Source organism: Neovison vison, chromosome 1 (assembly GCF_020171115.1).
Source record: "Neovison vison isolate M4711 chromosome 1, ASM_NN_V1, whole genome shotgun sequence".
Taxonomy (NCBI): domain Eukaryota; kingdom Metazoa; phylum Chordata; class Mammalia; order Carnivora; family Mustelidae; genus Neogale; species Neogale vison.
The window spans coordinates 219,469,572-219,489,429 of NC_058091.1; the positions used below are offsets into that span (position 1 = coordinate 219,469,572).

Below are 19,858 nucleotides of genomic sequence, written 5' to 3' on the forward strand. Positions count from 1 at the left end.
TGACTTGTTCTACTGTTCTTTTGGTTTCTATTTCATTGATTTCTGCTCTGATGTTTATTATTTCTCTTCTCCTGCTGGGTTTAGGTTTCATTTGCTCTTATATTGCCCACTGTTTTAGGTGTAGGGTTAGGTTGTGTACTTGAGACCTTTCTTGTTTCTTGAGAAAGGCTTGTATTGCTATATACTTTCCTTTCAGGACCACCTTTGCTGTGTCCAAAGATTTTGAGCGTTGTGCTTTCATTTTCATTTGTTTCTACGAATTTTTAAAATTCTTTAATTTCCTGGTTGATCGATTAATTCTTTAGTAGGATGTTCTTTAGCCTCTATGTATTTGGGTTCTTTCCAAATTTCCTACTGTTGTTGAGTTCTTGTTTCAAAACACTCATTGTCTGCAAATATACATGAAATGATCCCAATCTTTTGGTACCAGTTGAGACCTGATTTGTGATCCAGGATGTGATCTATTCTGGAGAATGTTCCACGTGCAATAGAGAAGAATGTGTATTTTGTTGCTTTTGGATGGAAAGTTCTGAATATATCTGTGATGTCCATCTTGTCCAATTTGTCATTTAAAGCCTTTATTTCCTTCTTGATCTTTTACTTAGATGATCTGTCCATTTCAGTAAGCAGGGTGTTAAAGTCCCCTACTATTATTGTATTATTGGCAATGTGTTTCTTTGATTTTGTTATTAATTGGTGTATATAATTGGCTGTTCCCGTGTTAGGGGCATAGATGTTTATAATTGTTAGAACTTCTTGTTGGACAGACCCCTTAAGTTTGATATAGTGTCCTTCCTCATTATAATAGTCTTTGTCCTTCCTCTTATAATAGTCTTTGGCTTAAAATCTAATTCATCTGCTATAAGAATTGCCACCCCAGCTTTGTTTAGAAGTCCATTAACATGGTAGATTGTTTTCCACCCCTTCGCTTTAAATATGGAGGTGTCTTTGTGTCTAAAACGAGTTTCTTGCAGACAGCATATTGGTGGGTCTTGTTTTTTTTTTTTTTAATCCATTCTGATATCCTGTGTCTTTTGATTGGGGCATTTAGCCCATTTACATTCAGGGTAACTATTGAGAGATATGAATTTAGTGCCATTGTATTACTGTTAATACAGGTGACTGTTATATATATATTGTTTCTGTTCCTTTCTGGTCTGTTACTTTTAGGTTCTCTCTTTGCTTAGAGGACCCCTTTCAATATTTCCTGTAGGGCTGGTTTGGTGTTTACAGATTCTTTTAATTTTTGTTTGTCCTGGAAGCTTTTTATCTTTCTTTCTATCTTCAATGATGGCCTAGCTGGATATGGTATTCTTGGCTGCATATTTTTCTCATTTAGTGCTCTGCTGGGTCTCTGTGGATAAGTCTGCTGCCAGTCTCACATTTCTACCATTGTGTGTTACAGTCTTCTTGACCCAGCTGCTTTCAGGATTTTCTCTTTGTTACTTAGACTAGTAAGTTTTACCATTACATGATGGGGGTGTGGACCTATTTTTATTGATTTTGAGGGAGGGTTATCTGTGCCTCCTATATTTTGATGCTTGTTCCCTTTGCCATATTAGGGAAATTCTCTATTATAATTTACTCCACTGTATCTTCTGTCCCTCTCTATCTTTCTTCTTCTTCTGGGCTCCCAATTATTCTAATATTGTTTTGTCTTATGGTATCACTTATCTCTGGAATTCTCCCCTCGTGGTTCAGTAGTTGTTTATCTCTCTCTTTCTCAGCTTCTTTATTCGTCATCATTTGGTCTTCTATATCACTAATTCTCTCTTCTGTCTCACTTATCCTAGCACTAAGAGGCTCTATTTTTTTTAAAAGATTTTATTTATTTATTTGACAGAGAGAAATCACAAGTAGACGGAGAGGCAGGCAGGCAGAGAGAGAGAGAGGGAAGCAGGCTCCCTGCTGAGCAGAGAGCCCAATGCGGGACTCAGTCCCAGGACCCTGAGATCATGACCTGAGCTGAAGGCAGTGGCTTAACCCACTGAACCACCCAGGCGCCCAGAGGCTCTATTTTTTATTGCACCTCATTAATAGCTTTTTAAATTTCAACTTCATTAGATTTTAGTTCATTTATTTCTCCAGAAAGGGATTTTATTTCTCTAGAAAGGGATTCTCTAGTATCTTCCACGCTTTTTTTGAGCCCAGCTAGCACCTTGATACTTGTCATTCTGAACTCTAGTTCTGACATTTTACTAATGTCTATATTGATTAGGTCCCTAGCCATCAGTATTGACTCTTGTTCTTTTTTTTGAGGTGAGTTTTTCTGCCTTGTCATTTTATCCATTTATCCAAATAAGAAGAGATGAATGAGAGAACAAAATACTAAAAGTGTAGCAACAACCCCAGAGAATATACTGTAACCAAATTGGAAGAGACCTGAAACTGGGAGAAGAAAGGAGGAAAAAAAAAAAGATATATATATACATATATATATGACTGGTGAATAGAATAGAATCATACAATTAATTTTGGGTGTATTTTGGTCTGTTAGAAGAGACTATCTTCCAAGGTTTTAAAGAAAACTTATATATATACACAAAAATAAGGGTAAACATGATGAAGGGATGGAATATGACTGTAAAAATGATAATTAAAAAAAGATTCTAAAAAAGGAATTGACAAGAAGTTGGTTGAAGAAAGAAAAAGTCTGTTCTAGTCTCAGGCTGGAGACTAGAACAAAGCCATGCATTAGATTTAGGGTATATTTTGATCTATTAGAAGAAAGTGTATCCCAAAATTTTAAAGAAAGAAAAACCTGTATGTATACAAAAAATAAGGTCAAATACCATGAAGGGATAGAATATGATTATAACAATGAAAATTTAAAAACCTTTAAAAAAAAGATATTGATAAAATAGTTTAAAAAAACATATTTTGGGGCACCTGGGTGGCTCAGTGGTTTAAGTCTCTGTCTTCAGCTCAGGTCATGATCTCAGGGTCCAGCTCCACATCAGGCTCTCTGCCCAGCAGGGAGCCTGCTTTACCCCTTCTCCCTCTCCCTGCCTCTCTGCCTACTTATGATCTCTCTGTCAAATAAATAAATAAAATCTTTTAAAAAAATCTTTAAAACATTAAAATATTTTTAAAAACGTTAAAATAGGAAAGAGGAAAATTTAAAAAATAGAATAAGAAAAAAATAGAACTTAAGAAATTTAACTTTGAAAGACTAAAGAATCATGGGAAAAACACTATGAATTCTCTGTGCTATATTCCCCTATCTTGGAGTTCCACAGTTCTCATTGATCAGGGAACTTGGTTTTGGCTGGAAGTTCTTACTGATCATTTGGAGGAGGGACCTGTTGCACTAATTCTCAAATGTCTTTGCCAGAGGCAAAATTGCACTGCTCTTGCCAGGGGCCAGGCTAAGTAATCTGCTTGAGTTCGCTCTCCGGAGCTTTTGTTCCCTGAACACTTTCCGTAGAGTTCTGGAGGACGGTAATGAAGATGGTGGCCTCCCAATTTCCCCAGCCCAAGGAGCTGAGAGCTCTGGGCCCCACTCCTCAGTGCACCCTGGGAGAAAAGCAGTCAGTCCCTCCCATCACCCTGGTCTCCTGCCGCACTCCACGCTCACCCGGCCTGTGACAAGCATTTCAATCTCTGGCGCAGGGCTCCGTTTGAAGTCTCCAAACCCAGCCAATTCCTGCAGTGCACTCCCGTGCCACTTCCCCCAAAGAGGAAGGCGAGTGTCCTCGGATCTGTGACTTGCGGGGTCCCTGCTCAAAGAGCAGTGGTCTGACTATGCCCCAATCATGGTTTAAGGTAGCCCCAAGCTGAGAACCCACTCCTAGGCCCCGTCTCTACAGCTGGCTTCCCATCTCCAATACCTGGGAGCTCTGCCACACTCAGACACCCCCAGTGTTTTTGTGACCCTGTGGGTCCTGAGACAACACTGTCCCTGTGAGGGCTCCACCCCCCACTTAGCCTCTGGAGCAACGTTCCTCAGTGAAGCAGAATTCTAAAAGTTCCAATTTTATGCTCCATTGCTCTCTCACTTGCCAGAACCCTGTGGTCTGTCTTCCCATTGCTTGGATTCACTTCTCTCCACATCCTACCTTCCAGAAAGTGGTTGCTTTTCTGTTCTTAGAATTGCTTCTCTTCTTCTCTTCTATCTCTTGTTGAGTATGTAGATGTTCAGAATGGTTTGATAATTATCTAGCTGAACTCCTGGGACTGGAGTATTTTAGGTGTCCTACTATTCCACCATCTTGCTTCTCCTCCTATATAATTTTTTTCTACAGCATATACAAGTGGTGTTTTGACCTGGTGATTTGATTTAAAAAAAAAAATCCTGACTTCACATGTTGTATAATTTTAAACAACCTTAGAGGAAAATGTGGGATAGTAAAAATCTATTAAAAAGGGTAGAATGCATTTAACTGGAACTTGAATAACAATATGTTGAATTAGTGTCCTGAAGTTCTCAAAAATCCCAAATGGAAAGGAGTCCACTGAATCTTAAATTGAGAAAATGGGGCCTTTAAGAGTTGATTTTATATTGAAAGCCCCAGTGGTGTCACCTGGGACCTCCCCATTGCCATTCCTCCACCACCACATCTTGGAGATTCAAGTTAGCTAGGCTCAGGCCCATTCAGCATCCTTCCTGTAACTCTTTGCTTGTCCTTGTTGTTACAGGGCTGGACTCCCTAGTCTTTACTTGTATGTCTTCCAGGGCCATCTATATTTTACCTTCTACATTCTCTTGGAGAAAAGCATTGCCTCTTCCAGCTTTTATGAGAAATTGAATCCCACAGAGCACATTTATCGTGATTTTTATAGGTCTATTAAAGACTGAGGCTATGGGGGGGGGAAGGTTCCCATAGTAGAACATTTAAGAACTTATTCTCTCTTGCCCCCTTTTCATCCCCCACTCTTTACCTCTTGCAAGACAGAACTCCAAACACTAGACCCTCACAGACTTGATTAGCCCCCTAGGAGGCATAGTCCAATTGACCAGCTAAAGAGAATAAGTAATGGAAAAAATTTAAAATGAGAAAGTGTTGGAGAGAATCAAAACAGCATCTTTACATATTTGAAGTTTAATGCTGCTTTTAATCATGGAAATGCAGTCTGACTGGAGTATGCTGAAATATGTTTTATACACAGTATCTCATTTCATCTTGTGACCAGGACAATGAAATAAGTACTATTATTATGCACCCATAATGTGGATTGAGCACAAAGAAGTTAAGTAAACAAAGTTATCTGAAGCCATGATGTTTGACTGCAGAACCTGTACCTTTAACTATTATTCTGTTCTATGTTATTGGTAACTCTGTACAATCTTTCCTGCTACTGGGCTAAGAATTTTTCGGATGCAAATGGTATTAAGGAGGAGTTGTATACATTGTATGATCTTCAGGAGTCTTTTTCACTTTTTTAGGGGGAGGTGTCTCTGATCTCTTTTACTGATAAATTGGTGTTTTGCTGATTTAGCCTTTTCAGAGTGCTTTTTCTATACTTACTGAAAAATATTTTAATAGAGAAATCATCAATGTGTAAGAGTTATAAATGAATCAATATACTATAAAAGATGTTCATTAGGAAGATAAGACATCCCTAGTTTTTTGGTAATTATTTTATGATATTTCTGATTAATGGTTTCATTTGGACCATTTCAGTGTTCAGTGGTCTTCATTTGTTAGTGTTGATTATAGGATGCCATGCCTCGTTGGAATCTGACTCTTTTTGACCAACAAATGTGAATTAAAATCAATAGAAATGTCATTAGCATCCCGATATCATGAAAGATAATATAACCATTTCTCATGCATTCAGTTTATTAAAATTTGCTAAAGTGTGAAATGTGTAGGACAAGTAATGATGTTTTAATCTTTCACCAAGGTAACAATTGAAAGCTGATTGATTCCATTCAGTAATTATAAAATCAGAATGATGGAAGATTGTAATCAAGTAGGATTCATTCTCCTACTTTGTCACTCCTCCATGCAAGATAAAATTCTCATTTGCATCATGTCTTTTATCTGAAAAGAAATCAAACTTCTGTTTGGTTCGCTAAATCCAAGAGATAGATAATAGCCTTTCCTGACTCTGGAGGGGATGGTGAAGCGGCCCCTGCCTACTAATAGAGAAGTGAGGACAGTCTTTCTTTAAGGCTAGATTGTATCTGTGAGAAGATCTAAATATTCAAACTATAACATTCTTCCAGCTTTTGCATGACCTACTGAAAGAGGTAGGGGGCTTGTCTATTAGGGCTATGCTCTTCCTGGCTTCCTTAGGACAGCCCTGGGTGAATGTAGCTGACCAAATATTATAAGCTCTCAATTAATTCAGCTGGCTTGTAGGGTGCTGGGGGGGGGATCTTTCTTGGTTCTAAAAAGTCTGGCAAGAATCCAAATTTCTTTGTCTTTGAAGATAAGGGAGAATTACCATCATCCCATGGATATACAATTGTTAGTTGGGAGTAAGGAGTGGGGGAAGAGATGAACAGAAGAAGGGTCAGGAAAAGGGAGGTTATTGGGTCCATGCTGGCAAACCTAAAACCTAGAAATTCAAGCCCTGGAAGAGCAGGGGACCAAGAAAACTGGCAGGTGCCAATATCCATCATCCCATGGGCTTGGTTGGTGGCTTTGAAATGGAGGTTGGAAGTAGACCATACCTAGGTACCATCATTACATAAAACAGAACATGCCATCAGCTAACTTGGGAACAAAGAATTCTTCGTGAAGGTAGAGATCGAGTGCTTATGTGCGTTTTCTTCACCATTGGGCTTTGAATGTGGTTGAATTGATGTTCCGGGCATCTACAAAAAGAAGCTGCACTCGCATGAGAACTTGGACGCCTTGTTAGGAAAATGTTTCTCCCTGATGACGCAGAAAGCTGTCCGTCTGGGGTGTCTGGGTGGCTCAGTGGGTTAAAGCCTCTGCCTTCGGCTCAGGTCATGATCCCAGGGTCCGGGGATTGAGCCCCACATCGGGCTCTCTGCTCAGCAGGGAGCCTGCTTCCTCCTCTCTCTCTCTCTCTGCCTACTTATGATGTCTGTCAAATAAATAAAAATCTTAAAAAAAAAAAAGCTGTCCATCTGTCTCTTGGACCTTCTGGTTCCTACTCTGCTAGCCATCCTGATTAATCATCTACGACACCTGATTATGTATCGTTTACAAGTGACTTTATAACACATCACACAAGTTTATCAGAAAGTATTTCCATTCTCAAAGAACTGGAAGTTCTAGAGGCTTTTCTTTACTGTAGTCCAGGATGTGGAAGCTATGACCTAGGAATGCCTTTCCATGGCTCAGGGAGTTAGGAGAAAACATTTGCTATACAAATATCTACTTTTATTGTTTTGTTACAGTTACTGACCTTCCAACAGATTTTCTGTGGGCAGTAGAGCATTGTGAAAAGATTGTTATTTTTGGAGCCAGACAGCCCTGAATCTGAAACCTAGCTCGAACAGTCACTAGCTATGAAGACTCTCATCTGTAAACTTGGAAAAATAGTCCTGATATTGCATGGCTGTTCTGTGGATAAGAGATGCTGTATTTTAGTGCCCAATATGGTGACTGATATTTAAAGGACTGAATATATGGCAGGTTATAGGGAGGATTATTATCACCAAATTTCCAAATTCCGTGGAAAAAGTCCAGATAATTCTCTTTAAAAGTCCACAAAAAACTGTGGTAGTGCCCAGGGAAGATGGATATAGCTCTTTTAAACTCCACGGAGAGACAGACTTTTCAGAATGCTGGAGAAAGTTTAATATTCAGGAACCTATGGACATTGACTCTACCTTCTCCACCACCCAAGATATGGCTTTGTTAATGAGTATATCACAGAAATACAAAGGCTTGGCATTGAAACACATTCCCTTATATGGAGATGCTAGATTATTAGTGTGAGTTCTGAAATGACAGTGCAAGTCTCAAGTTTAAAAGCTTGGCAGAAAATTTGGTGGTTTTCTCACTCTTGGTAGGACTTTTGCTTGCTTGGGGAATGTCTATACCAGCTGCAAGCTCTATAGGGGAAAGAGAAAAGCTAGACCAAAATCACAGCATCTCGTGCTGTTGTGAGCAAAACTTCTCTTCTGTTAAGAATTCTTGGCCGAGGGGCACCTGCATAGCTCAGTGGATTAAGCTTCTGCCTTCGGCTCAGGTCATGATCCTAGGTCCTGGGATTGAGCCCCACATCGGGCTTCTGCTCAGTGGAGAACCTGCTTCTTCTCCCTCTGCCTGCCAGCTCTGCCTATTTATGCTATCTTTCTGTCAAATAAATAAATAAAATATTTAAAAAAAAGAATTCTTGGCCAAAAACACTGGGAATGTAAAGCACGTGTGTCAGGGGTGTTCATGGCTGCTCTGGGCCCTCTGGAAACACTGTAGTCCCTCAGCCCAGTGGTTCTCATCCTGCTCTCACAGTAGAATTGCCTGGGGGTGGTTAAAAAGAAACCAAAGCTTAGGCCCCCTCACCAGACCAATTAAATGAAAATTTTTAGGAAAGAGGCCCATACATCCATAATAAAAAACAAAAAAAGTTCTTCAGGTGATTTAATGTCCCAGGGTTGAAGGTCATTGCTGGCCCAAATTTCTCAATACTAATCACACTACGAAATCTCAAGCCTTCATGTAGGGCAGCAGCAAGTAGAAGGGTGAATAAAACATAAAAGAACCTATATTTGCTTTGGTGAATTTGGTTGAGGGCATTGATCTGGGAAATGTGTCTTTTGTTGATATCACCTGAAATAGAGAGCTCATTGTTTTTTCAACCACTAAACCCCATAGGAGGTGAGATGATAGTTCTGGGAATGGCACATCAAGATGTGTCATTTAAAATGCCACGTTTTTAGGAAATGCTCTTCCAAGAGCACCTCCCTTAGGCCTGATGGTTTGGCAGCTTTTTATCCAGCACTTAGCTGCCCATCCCACTGGGATTCTCCCTCTGATCTCAGAATTCTGAAGATGCCTATATTGGCAAAGGCACCATTTAAATCTAGTTCCTGCAGTGAGCTCCTTGACTGGCATTCCCTCTCAGGTGAGGACCCTGCCAGGTAGGCACCCATCACGTGAGTGTTGCCTGTGTGGGTGATACCGGTGGAAGAATCATGATGACTGTGTTCTAGAACTGGAGAGATTCAAGAGGTGTGTTGGTTCACTCCTCTCGGGGGAGGTTTAGGCCCAGAGGGGTAAACCTAGAGGGGTAACAGGGTAGACAGTGAGTTAGGAAGCAGCTGGGTCTATGGTACAGGTCCCTTCATACCAAGATTAGGGCTTTTTCTATCTTATATTACTCTCTCTGCCTTTTCAGTGTTTTCCTGGATTTCTTTCTCTCTCTCTCTCCCTTTTTTTTTTTTTCTAGCTCCCTGACTTCATCTGTATTAAGGTTCTGCAGGGAATAGATATGTAGTATATGCATATATATATATATATATACATATAGAGAGAGAGAGAGAGAGAGAGAGAGGTTTACTGTAAGGTATTGGGTCACATGACATGGAGGCTAAATCCCATGATCACACCATCTGCAAGCCAGAGGCATAGGAGAGCCAAGGATGTAGTTTGAAACTCTGAGAGCTGGAGATTTCAGTTTGGGTGTGAAGGCCTGAGAACCAGGAATGCCAAAGGAGGAGAAAATTCATGTCCCACTTCAAGCAGTCCGGCAGAGAGTAGTCAACTTTCCTGAGATTTTGTTCTATTTATACCCTCAAAGGATTGGATGAGGTGCACTTATATTGGGGAGGGCAATCTGCTTTATTCAGTCCACGAATTCAAATGCTAATCTCCTTTTGAAGCATCCTCACAGACATTCCCCGGAAATGTTTAAGCAGATATCCGGGCTTCCCATGGCCCAGTCATGTTGACACATCAAATTAGTGATGGTTCCATCTTCTCCTATATCCTTCATTTTTCTTTTTGATTTTGTTGTCTTAGGTCTTATGTCTTTAAGATTTTGTTTGCCTTAACCAAGCTGCTCATGCTGGAACATTGTTAATTCTTAGGCTCCAGCATTCGGTTTCAGTGAATAAAGTGGCTGTTAAAGTTGGTGATCTGTAGTTCAGAACTATAGAAAATTCAGTCAAAAGTAGAAAAAATTAATAGAGGAACCAATGAAAAGGGAACCTAGTTAAATATTTTCTGCTGTTTCACAGAGGCAGATGCTGTGAGGGGGGAGAAGAACGAAGCTGTTGTTCTCTTCCTCGTAGATGGGAAGAGATGATGTTGGATAACTGGAGTGCGGTGTGAAAACTCATTTGAAGAAAACTTCTGTGGCATCTCAGCAGGAGAACATTTTTATCAACAGGATGGTTATTGCCTGCCTGGGTGGAATTTTTTGTTTTCTGCATCATTCTATTTAAAATCATAGGGATTTGACCACAGGACATTTCCTTCCATTTGTAGGACATTTTGTATGTGGGATAATACTTTCTCCCCAAACATTTTAGGACGTAAAAATGTATTAAAGTGACAAGTATTTTTCCCTTAGATATTACCAAGTGAATCCCTATAATACCAGAAAAAGGATAAAGTGTAGATCTAAATGTGTTTTTCTTCAATTTCTTTTCTGTTTTCTTAACCTTTCCAGAGTAGATTATCATAAAATTCTCTAGCTGGCCAAAATCTGTGTTCTGGCCTTGGGGGAAAATGAGCTCTCTTGAAGTGGTTGTTAACAAGCTATAGTGGACATTGAGTTATTTTGGGTGCTCAACATCTATTCACCCTTTGTATATTCTCCTATTCCCCATGATCCCATCAGGTAGTTAAATGAAGATGCCCCACTCCCAGCTCCAGGGATGGAGTGTATGACCTAGGATGGAGTGTATGACCTATCTAAGCTGATGAGCTCACAGTATTCTCTTGCCTGGAATTGTTGGCTTGAGATTGGCCGGTGACCCTGTCCAGCCAATGGGACTATTGAGAGAGAAACATTCACTGTGTCTGCACTTAAACCTGAAGGTACATGGGCTATAGCTGCAGCCAGTTGTAAAGGAAAAGCCCATCTGAATGTAAACCAACACAGGAGCTGGAACCTGACAGGAAACAGAAAATATTTCAGTATACTCAGAGGAGATTTAGATAACTGGACAGAATTTGAGATAAATTAGTGAAGATAAAATGCTCTGGGTAGAAGAGTGAGCACCAAAAGGTATATTCAAGTCCTAACTCTTAGTAACTAAGAATGTGACCTTATTCAGAAGTAAGTTCTTTGCAGGGTGCCTGGGTGGCTCAGTGGGTTAAGACTGTGCCTTCGGCTTGGGTCATGATCTCAGGGTCCTGGGATTGAGCCCCGCACAGGCTCTCTGCTCGGTGGGGAGCCTGCTTCCCCCTCTGTCTCTGCCTTTCTCTCTGCCTACTTGTGATCTCTGTCAAGTGGATAAATAAAATCTTTAAAAAAAAAGAAGTAAGATGTTTGCAGATGTAATTAAGATGTAAGTTCAGAGGAGGCTCTACAGGAGTAGGGTAGGCCCTTAATTTCAGAAGACTGATGTCCTGATAACGAGAGGAGAGATGATACAGAAGACACATACCAAGTGAGAATGCCACATGAACACACAGATATACAGAAGGGAAAAGGGCTATGTGACCATCAGAGCAGAGATCTCCCCAGGAGCTAGAAAGGTGTAAAGAGGGATCCTCCCCTACAGACTTCAGAGAGAGAGCATGGTCTTGTGGACACCTCGATTTCAGACTTCTAGCTTCCAGAACTGTGCGATAATAATATTCTGTTATTTTAAGCCATACCACATTGTTATGGCAGCCCCACAAGACTCATACAATGAGTAACTAAAAAACTTCACATATGAGAAAAAGGAATTTATTTATCTTTAAGTAGGCTCCATGCCTAGCATGGAGCCCAATGTGGGGCTTGAACTCATGACCTGAAATATAAGATCAAGAGACTGAGCTGAGATCAAGACCAGAGCTGAGATCAAGAGTCCAACTGCTTAATCCATTGAGCCACCCAGGTGCCCCAAAGGACTTCATTTTTTAATTCCAAGGAAAATTAAAAACTTGTTCAGGCAAGAAAGGGTAAACGTGGTATAGTGCATGACTTAGTAGTGGTAGTAAAGTCAAGACTTTACTACTCATAGTATTATAAATATTGATTATTAACCTTACCCAAATTATATATAGTAAGAAGTGTATAGGTATGGTGTGTGTGTACAAAATCTTCCTTCATAAGTGCAAAGTCAGTATAAGTTACCTAAACTCAAATATCTAGAAGCAGCAACACAAACAGGTTATTTAGAAATATTGTGGCACCTGGGTGGCTCAGTGGGTTAAGCATCTGCCTTCAGCTCAGGTCATGATCCCAGGATCCTGGGATCAAGCCCCACATCGGGCTCCTTACTCAGTAGGGAGCATGCTCCTCTCCATCTGCCTGCTGCTTCCCCTGCTTATGCTCTCACTCTCTGTGTCAAATAAATTTTAAAAATCTTAAAAAAAAAAAAAGAAACAGGGATTTATATAGCAAGTGATTCAGTTAAAAAGAGCTAAGAACAAGGTGAAGATGGCTGGGTCTGCCTTGTTTTTGGAATGAGATTTGTAGAATTATTTGATTCTTTACCCTTTGTGCACAAATAACCTTCATATAAAGAAAAACTACTTAAAAAAGGAAAAGAATTAACCTATGAAGGAAATTACTTGTAGAACTAAGGAATGTGCTGCCCTTGGACACAAAGAGAAAATATAATAAATTCATTTTGGGGGCTAGTTATCCACAGATCTGTATCTATTTCCTTGGTAGTCCGGGAGAAGGGTACAGGGGAGGGTCAGAGTTCTATAAAGCCTTCACATCTCCCTTTGTCCCACATTCAAATCCTGCTCTTATTGGAGGAGCAGCTCTGTTACCTTAAGTTTGTTATTATACTTGAAAACCGTAAAGTTCATTTTGACATGGGTCTTTCCTTAAAACTTAAGGATGTTCTCAAGATGAATGGCACATGTTTCCTTGGGCTGGTAGTTACAGGGTACTTTCTTTTCCCACTGGAATTCTAAGTCATATAGGTTCATTTCTTTCTCTCTCTCTCTTTCTTTTTTTTAAAAAAAGATTTTATTTATTTATGTGACCAGACAGAGAGTACACTAGCAGGAGGAGCAGTAAACGGAGGCAGAAGCAAGATTCCTGCAGAGGACGGGGAGCCTTATGTGGGACTCAATCCCGGGACTCCAGGATCATGACTTGAGCTGAAGGCAGTCGCCCAACCAACTGAGCCACCCAGGCACCCTGGATAGGTTCATTTCTTTTTTTTTTTTTTTAAAGGTTTTATTTATTTATTTGACAGAGAGAGATCACAAGTAGGCAGAGAGGCAGGCAGAGAGAGAAGGAGGAGGAAGCAGGCTCCCCGCTGAGCAGAGAGCCCGATGCGGGACTCGATCCCAGGACCCGGAGATCATGACCTGAGCCGAAGGCAGCGGCTTAACCCACTGAGCCACCCAGGCGCCCGATAGGTTCATTTCTGATAAGTAGCTAATTACTGAGTGTACCTGGCCTCTCACACTGAACTTAAGGCAGATGCTCTCCCCGCCATTCCCTCCAGCCAGTTTCAATCCTTCAGGAGGAAATAAACGTCCAGCCTGCACTGTTGCTTTTCACCATCGGAGGGCAGTGGGGCTGCAAGTGCCTGGGAAGGAGGAGGGTGGGGGGAAGCGGCTTCGCACCTGGGGAGTGGGAGGCAGTGTCTCGCGGTGTTTGTGCTGAAACGATCTCAGGAGCTTAGACATTGCATTGGTATAAATGGCCCGTTTTCTTCTAAATCTTGTGCCAGTTCCAAAAGGCAGGAAGTTTGATCTTAATGCATTTGCCATGGCTATTGATTCACTACCAGCCAGGAATTTATTAGGAAAACAAAGAGAATTGCGGGAATAAGTTTAGATCGGCATTTCCCAGATTTTCCTACTTGTAGAATAGATTCGGTACAGGTTCTGAAAGAGCATGGTGTCAGCTGGAATGGAGCTCTGCTTTCTTCCCTATTAATCTAAAATAGATGTGCTTCTTACATGCATGGATAGACTGCTTACCCCTGATTTGTATCTCAGGGACAAATCTGGCTTATTAGCACCGTTATTTGTAAACTGCTAACCTGGTTCCCGTGCTGCTGTAATGCTCTCTCGATGGGTTGCTGTGAAAATGTGAAGATGTCTGTCAGGCAGGAAAAATTATGTAAAAATGATGTGGGTATAGAAAATGGGATCGACAAAATGTAATAAACTCCTCCTGGGCTGAAGAGCAGAGCTGCATATGTAATGAAGTACTTTAGGATTACGTCACCTTTTATATAACATCTGGCGGTGACTTTTATTTCAGAGCTAATTTGAAGAAGCCAGGCGCTTTTCTTTTCCTTTCCCCACGACTGCCTTTATCTGAAAGAAGAAAGAAAGAACTGTTATATTTTGCATGCAAAGAAAGCCAAGAGTGTTTAGATTACTCCCTTAAGGTAACGGAAAAAAGAAAAAGAAATTGAAAAGGGTCAGGTGAACACGGCAGAAGGAATGAAGAGGTTTGTGTGATTCTTAGTGAAATTGGACCAGTCTAAGCAACCAGACAGGTAATCTGGGTGGCTCTACCCTTCCCTCTTCTCTTCTCTTCTTCTGTAAGACGTGACCCAAGAATGCTCTGGAAATAGTTTGCCTTAAATATTTTGTCTGAAGTGAGAGATTGAAAAAATTGTTGAGATAATTCGGGAAAATCCTAAATTTTTTTCCTTTGAGGTGTGAGAAAAAGCGTTCTCTCAAACCATCACCTTTCTCCCCTGATAATATGCAGACTCTCCAATCTATCAAAATAGATCAGATGGTCAACCCACCTCTCTAGTCATGGTGAAAGGCCTTCAGTACCACTGAATGGGACCTCACTCCTTCGAAGGGTAGAGACCAGCTTTGCTCCTCCCCGTTGTTCTCACACAGCTTCTTTGCTCATGCGCACCTCTATACAACCTGGACCTTGCTAAGCCCTGTTTGCCAGTCTCATTGTCCTCCTTCATCGTGTGATTTCTAAATCTTCCATTTTTGTCCCAACCCTGGAGATGCCCTTTTCTGAATTTCGAGGCCATGTCTACACTTCGGAAGAGGCAATGTCTTACTTTTGTACTTAGTGGGTTCCCAACAATGTATTTGAAAATTAGTGGGATGCTTTAAAATTGAACAATAGATTTGCATGCTATAAGGAAGAATGTGTTCTCAGGGAGCTAAAGTATATGATGAAATCCCTAATTATGGTTTCTGACAGTGCCACCTCTCTGAGGCCTTGGTAACCCTGTGGGTGCCTGAGAACAGGCACATGGGCTGGAGTGGGTGGCAACTGCTGGTCATCATGGGCCAGGGAAGTTGATCCAGAAATCTCTCCTTCCAAGTCTCAGCTTTCCTTCTCTCAGCCCAGCCTGAAAGGGCGAGAGCTAGAGTAAGAGGGTCTGGTTCTCACTTCATACCCAGGAATAAACACACGTGGCCCCCATGAGGTGGTAGACAGGGGGTTGGTGGACATGGGTTTGGAGGAGCATTGGAGTAGTTGGGCTGGTCAAAGGATGGGCACAGGGACAGGGTTGCTATATGAGCTGGCAAACTCCAAGTTCTGTGGCCCATGATCTCTGGAGTCCTTAATGGCAGGGGATGGTACTTCAACTCATCCAGGTAGACTCAGCTCCAGCACTGTGGGGAGTAGGTGTTGTGGGGGAGGAGGTTCTTTTGTTGTTTCAGCTTGGAGCTGGCCCCTTCTCCCAGGAGCTATGGTCGCCTAGCATGAGATCCTTTTATCATGATTCTAATGCAAATTAGGATAGACTGAATTCTGAGTATGAAAGTTTTGGAGATGTCAGTGTTTCATAGTGATGGTGTGGCATCCTGGGTATCTATTTCTTCTCCTTTAAAAAAAAATGATTTAGTTACTTGAGAGAGAGAGAGAGAGAGAGAGAGAGAGAAAACACAGGAGCAGGAAGAGCAGCAGAGGGAGAGGGAGAAGCAGGCTCCCTGTGGGGCTTGATCCCAGGGATCTCTGGGATCATGACCTGAGCTGAAGGCAGAGGCTTAAACGGCTGAGCCACCAAGGCGCCCCTGGGTATCTATTTCTGCATAAGATACTATCTCCAAACTTAGTTTCTTAAATCAACATTTAATTATATCCCATAATTTTGTGGGTCAGGAATTTGGGCTGTGCTTGGCTGGGTGATTCTTCTGCTCCATGCGGCATTGACTGGGTCACCTGATGCTCTTTAGCTGGTGGTTGACATGGTCTGAAGTGTCCAAGATGGTTCCACCTACAGTCGGATGTCCTGACAGGAGTGACTTTAGGCCCCTTTCCATCTCCATGTTGCCCTACGGCATCTCCACATGCTCTTTCTAGGAGAGCAATTGGAGTTTGACACAGTGCCTTGCTTAGGACTCTAAGAAAACAAGGAGGAAATGGTCAGTTCCCTTAGAGACTACTCTTGGAATGACATTGCACCATTTCTGCCATACTCCATTGATCAGAGCAGTCACAGGGCAGCCCAGAACCAAGGAGAATGGAAACAGACATCACTTTCCAAGGAGAGGAGTGTCAAAGAATTCATGGCCGTCTTTTTTTTTTTTTTTTTTGTTAAAGATTTTATTTATTTATTTGACAAACAGAGATCACAAGTAGGCAGAGAGGCAGGCAGAGAGAGAGAGAGAGGAGGAAGCAGGCTCCCCAGTGAGCAGAGAGCCAGATGCAGGGCTGGATCCCAGGACCCTTGGATAATGACCTGAGCTGAAGGCAGAGGCTTTAACCCTCTGAGCCACCCAGGCGCCCCTGTTGTGGCCATCTTTGATCCATAACATGTGGGTTGTCTAAATGTAGGCTGTATGGAAGTGGACCAGCAAAGAGGATATGACGGGGAAAGAAATGCCGTTGTGTTTGCTTCCTAAGAACCCTGGTTTTCCCGAGGAAAGTCGGTTTATCGAGAGGACTAATCTCATCTCTTCTGCTCTAATCTGAGGAAAATGTAATTCTGCTAAACCATGGGGGTACTGAGGTTTCGCTCCCCCTTTGTGCTTTTGGTTCAAAATAAAACTCTTGGCAAAGTGTGTCAGATCCTGATGGTGGGTGCACTGAGAAAATGTAAGCAGATAATGTCTGAAGGACCCTTTTGAGATGAAATTGGCCAGTTTCCAAAGAAAGTTTGGGAGCATTCCTCATTTTCTCCACTGTGTTGCCGTCATGCCAATGACTAAACAAGCAATGGGTTATACAGGTTTTGAAAATGTTTCAGATTTTCCTTTTTATGCAGAGCAGAGGAGGCGAAGGAGAGAGAATTGTTTTTCAGACTAATTCAACTATGTATAATTTCCTTTGTCTGCAAGTTCAATATCCCGAAAAAGCATTGTAAAAATGATAGCAGTACTATGATTTTCATTGTTGCAGGTGTGATACAATACCGGCAGTGTCATGGGGTCCCTCTTCAGACACACATTTAATTTCACTAATTAGTTTTAGAAAACATAGTATTTGCACGTAGTACAAATTTAAGGGAACAAAGGGCATAGAATAAAAATCTCCCCTACATTCCTATCTCTGAGTCCCCTGGGTCCCTTGCTCAGAGGCAGTCCCTCTTTTTTTGTATAAATTCCAGGCAAACTCCTTATATATACAAATCCCTCCAACACATGTCTATGTGTAATTATAGGATATATAATGCATTAAATTTCCCCACGAACAGAAACATGTTGTAAACTGTTTTGTACCTTGCTTTTTCATGAAACAATATTTTGGTCTTGTTCTATATTAGTAGATACAGATTAGGTTCTTCTTTCCTAAGAGCTGCATAATATTCTGTTGCATGAATATAGTATCATCTTTTTTTTTTTTCGACCATTCTCCTGTTGATGGATATTTAGGTTGTTTCTAATTTTTTGCAACACTGCGATGCATAGTGTTGGCATGCAATAACCCCTGTACATACGTGAGACTATGAGTAGAAACGGAATTGTTGGGTAGGGCTTTGAACAGTGTAATTTTGAGATCTATTACCAAATGATCCTCCATAAAGCTTCTGTTAGTCCACCCAGGTTTCATTTTGGATCTTGGGGACTGTCAGTGGAATTTGTTCTGAGGAGGTCATAGGTGAGGAAATAAACTATAAGACTGAACAAGGAAAGATCAACTTTCATGTTTTTATATCAGCCTCCTTTTATGAGAATTCTAAGTAGTTTACCAAATAATTGGCAAAATAGACTAAGTGTCAGGAAGTCCTCTCTTCTGGGAAGCCTGCCACATGGAGAAATGAGAAGATTGGACAGAGAGTGATAAGAATCTGTTTCCAGTCTGACATTGCCAGTACTCACTGTGGGATCTTGATTAGGCCAATTATCCTTTCTCTGACCTCGGTTTTCTTATCTGTCAAATGAGTATTTGGAGTAAATGATCTCAGAAGAACCCCATGGATCCAAAATGATTTGATTCTATGAAACTCCCTTCACTTTTTGTGATTAAAAACCTCCTATATAGGAAGAGCTAGATAATTTGCAAGACCCCAGGCAAAATGAAAACGTGGGGCCCTTCTTAAAAAATTATTAAGAATGTAGAGATGGCCACAGCGGAGCATTAAGCTGAATGAGGGGCCCTTCTACGCCCAGGGAGCCTGTGCAATTGTACAGGTCAGAAGCTCACGAAGACCATTCCACTCCTATAAAGATGCTTGCCTCTAAATGAACTGGTTTATTTCTAAGTAATTGATGGCAGTTTGACATAGACATGTGCCCGAGATGCTCACCGTTTTTTCTATGGAAAGCTACTTTTGTTCCTGACCTCTTGCTAAAGAAGTTGCCCTAAACTGTACCTTGTTCAGTGGGCATCTGAATGTATCAGAAGTAGACGCCTGACCCCAAGGGGAGCCAGCTTATAGGCTGGTAGGTAGCTTGTAGCATGGACTAACTGGAAAAAGTCTGACCAGGGAGAGTAATTAGGTTGATAAACAGACAAACTCGGTTTGAATTTGCATTTGAAGTGAGAAATATGGAGAGGATCAGCCAGCGGATTGGGGTCGGGTGGGGGGTGCTTAGGAAGTGGTACGAGTAGGTGTGAATAGGGAGAGAAAGAAGAAGCCACACACATTAATTGCCCCCTATAACTGTATGGTGAACCCTCATTACCTGAGGTAGCCTAAGTGAAATTATTTCTGTCCTTTGCAACCCAAAGAGGATAACTAATCCAGTGTTTATTAGAACATAGCTTCAGGGTGCCTGGGTGGCTCAATGGGTTAAGCCTCTACCTTCGGGCTCAGGTCATGGTTTCAGGGTCCTGGGATGGAGCCCCGCATCGGGCTCTCCGCTTAGCAGGGGGCCTACTTCCCTTCCTCTCTCTCTGCCTGCCTGTCTGCCTACTTGTGTTCTCTGTCAAATAAATAAATAAAATCTTAAAAAAAAAAAAGAACATAGCTTCAACCTATTAATGCTTAAGCCATCTAGGGAGTGAGGATTAAGAACAATTAGAAGCAAGGAGATATAAAAAAATATATAGCTCCCAAACCCTGTTTTCTCCTTCATCTGCCAGCAACTGCATTGGAGTCAGCTGGTGAGTAGCCTGATGATCTGCGCTCATTGAATGCTGCCCTTCTGTGTTTTTCCTGCTTCATATATTTGTGTCACAGCCAACTTTCTTACATATCCCTAGGGCTTTTTCTCCTTCTTCTTCTTCCTCTTCTTCTTCTTCTTTTTTTTTAAACTTCTCCTAAGTTATTCTTGACATCTTGTTCTACTTCCAGTGGAGTAGCCCCAGGAAAAATGTAGCTGTCACATGTGCCACAAGACATTCATTTTCTTGGTCTATATCTTTTCCTTTCCTTTGGACTATGCTAACGGATCCCTGGAGTCCGCAGCAGGCTGAGGCAGGAGCTGCACTAATTGACCTCTCCAGACCTGTTGAAGTTTAACCACGCTCAGGCAAAGATTTC

At 41.4% G+C, this 19,858-nt stretch overlaps 1 long non-coding RNA gene across 1 annotated transcript in view; it reads left to right on the top strand.

Moving 5' to 3' along the window:
• The first annotated feature begins 14,461 nt into the window (after positions 1–14,461).
• Positions 14,462–19,858, top strand: part of LOC122918935 — a 543,057-nt gene continuing 537,660 nt past the window's right edge. Inside the window, exon 1 of the long non-coding RNA XR_006386720.1 lies at positions 14,462–14,503. This is a non-coding gene — a long non-coding RNA (uncharacterized LOC122918935). The remainder of the gene's footprint in view (positions 14,504–19,858) is intronic.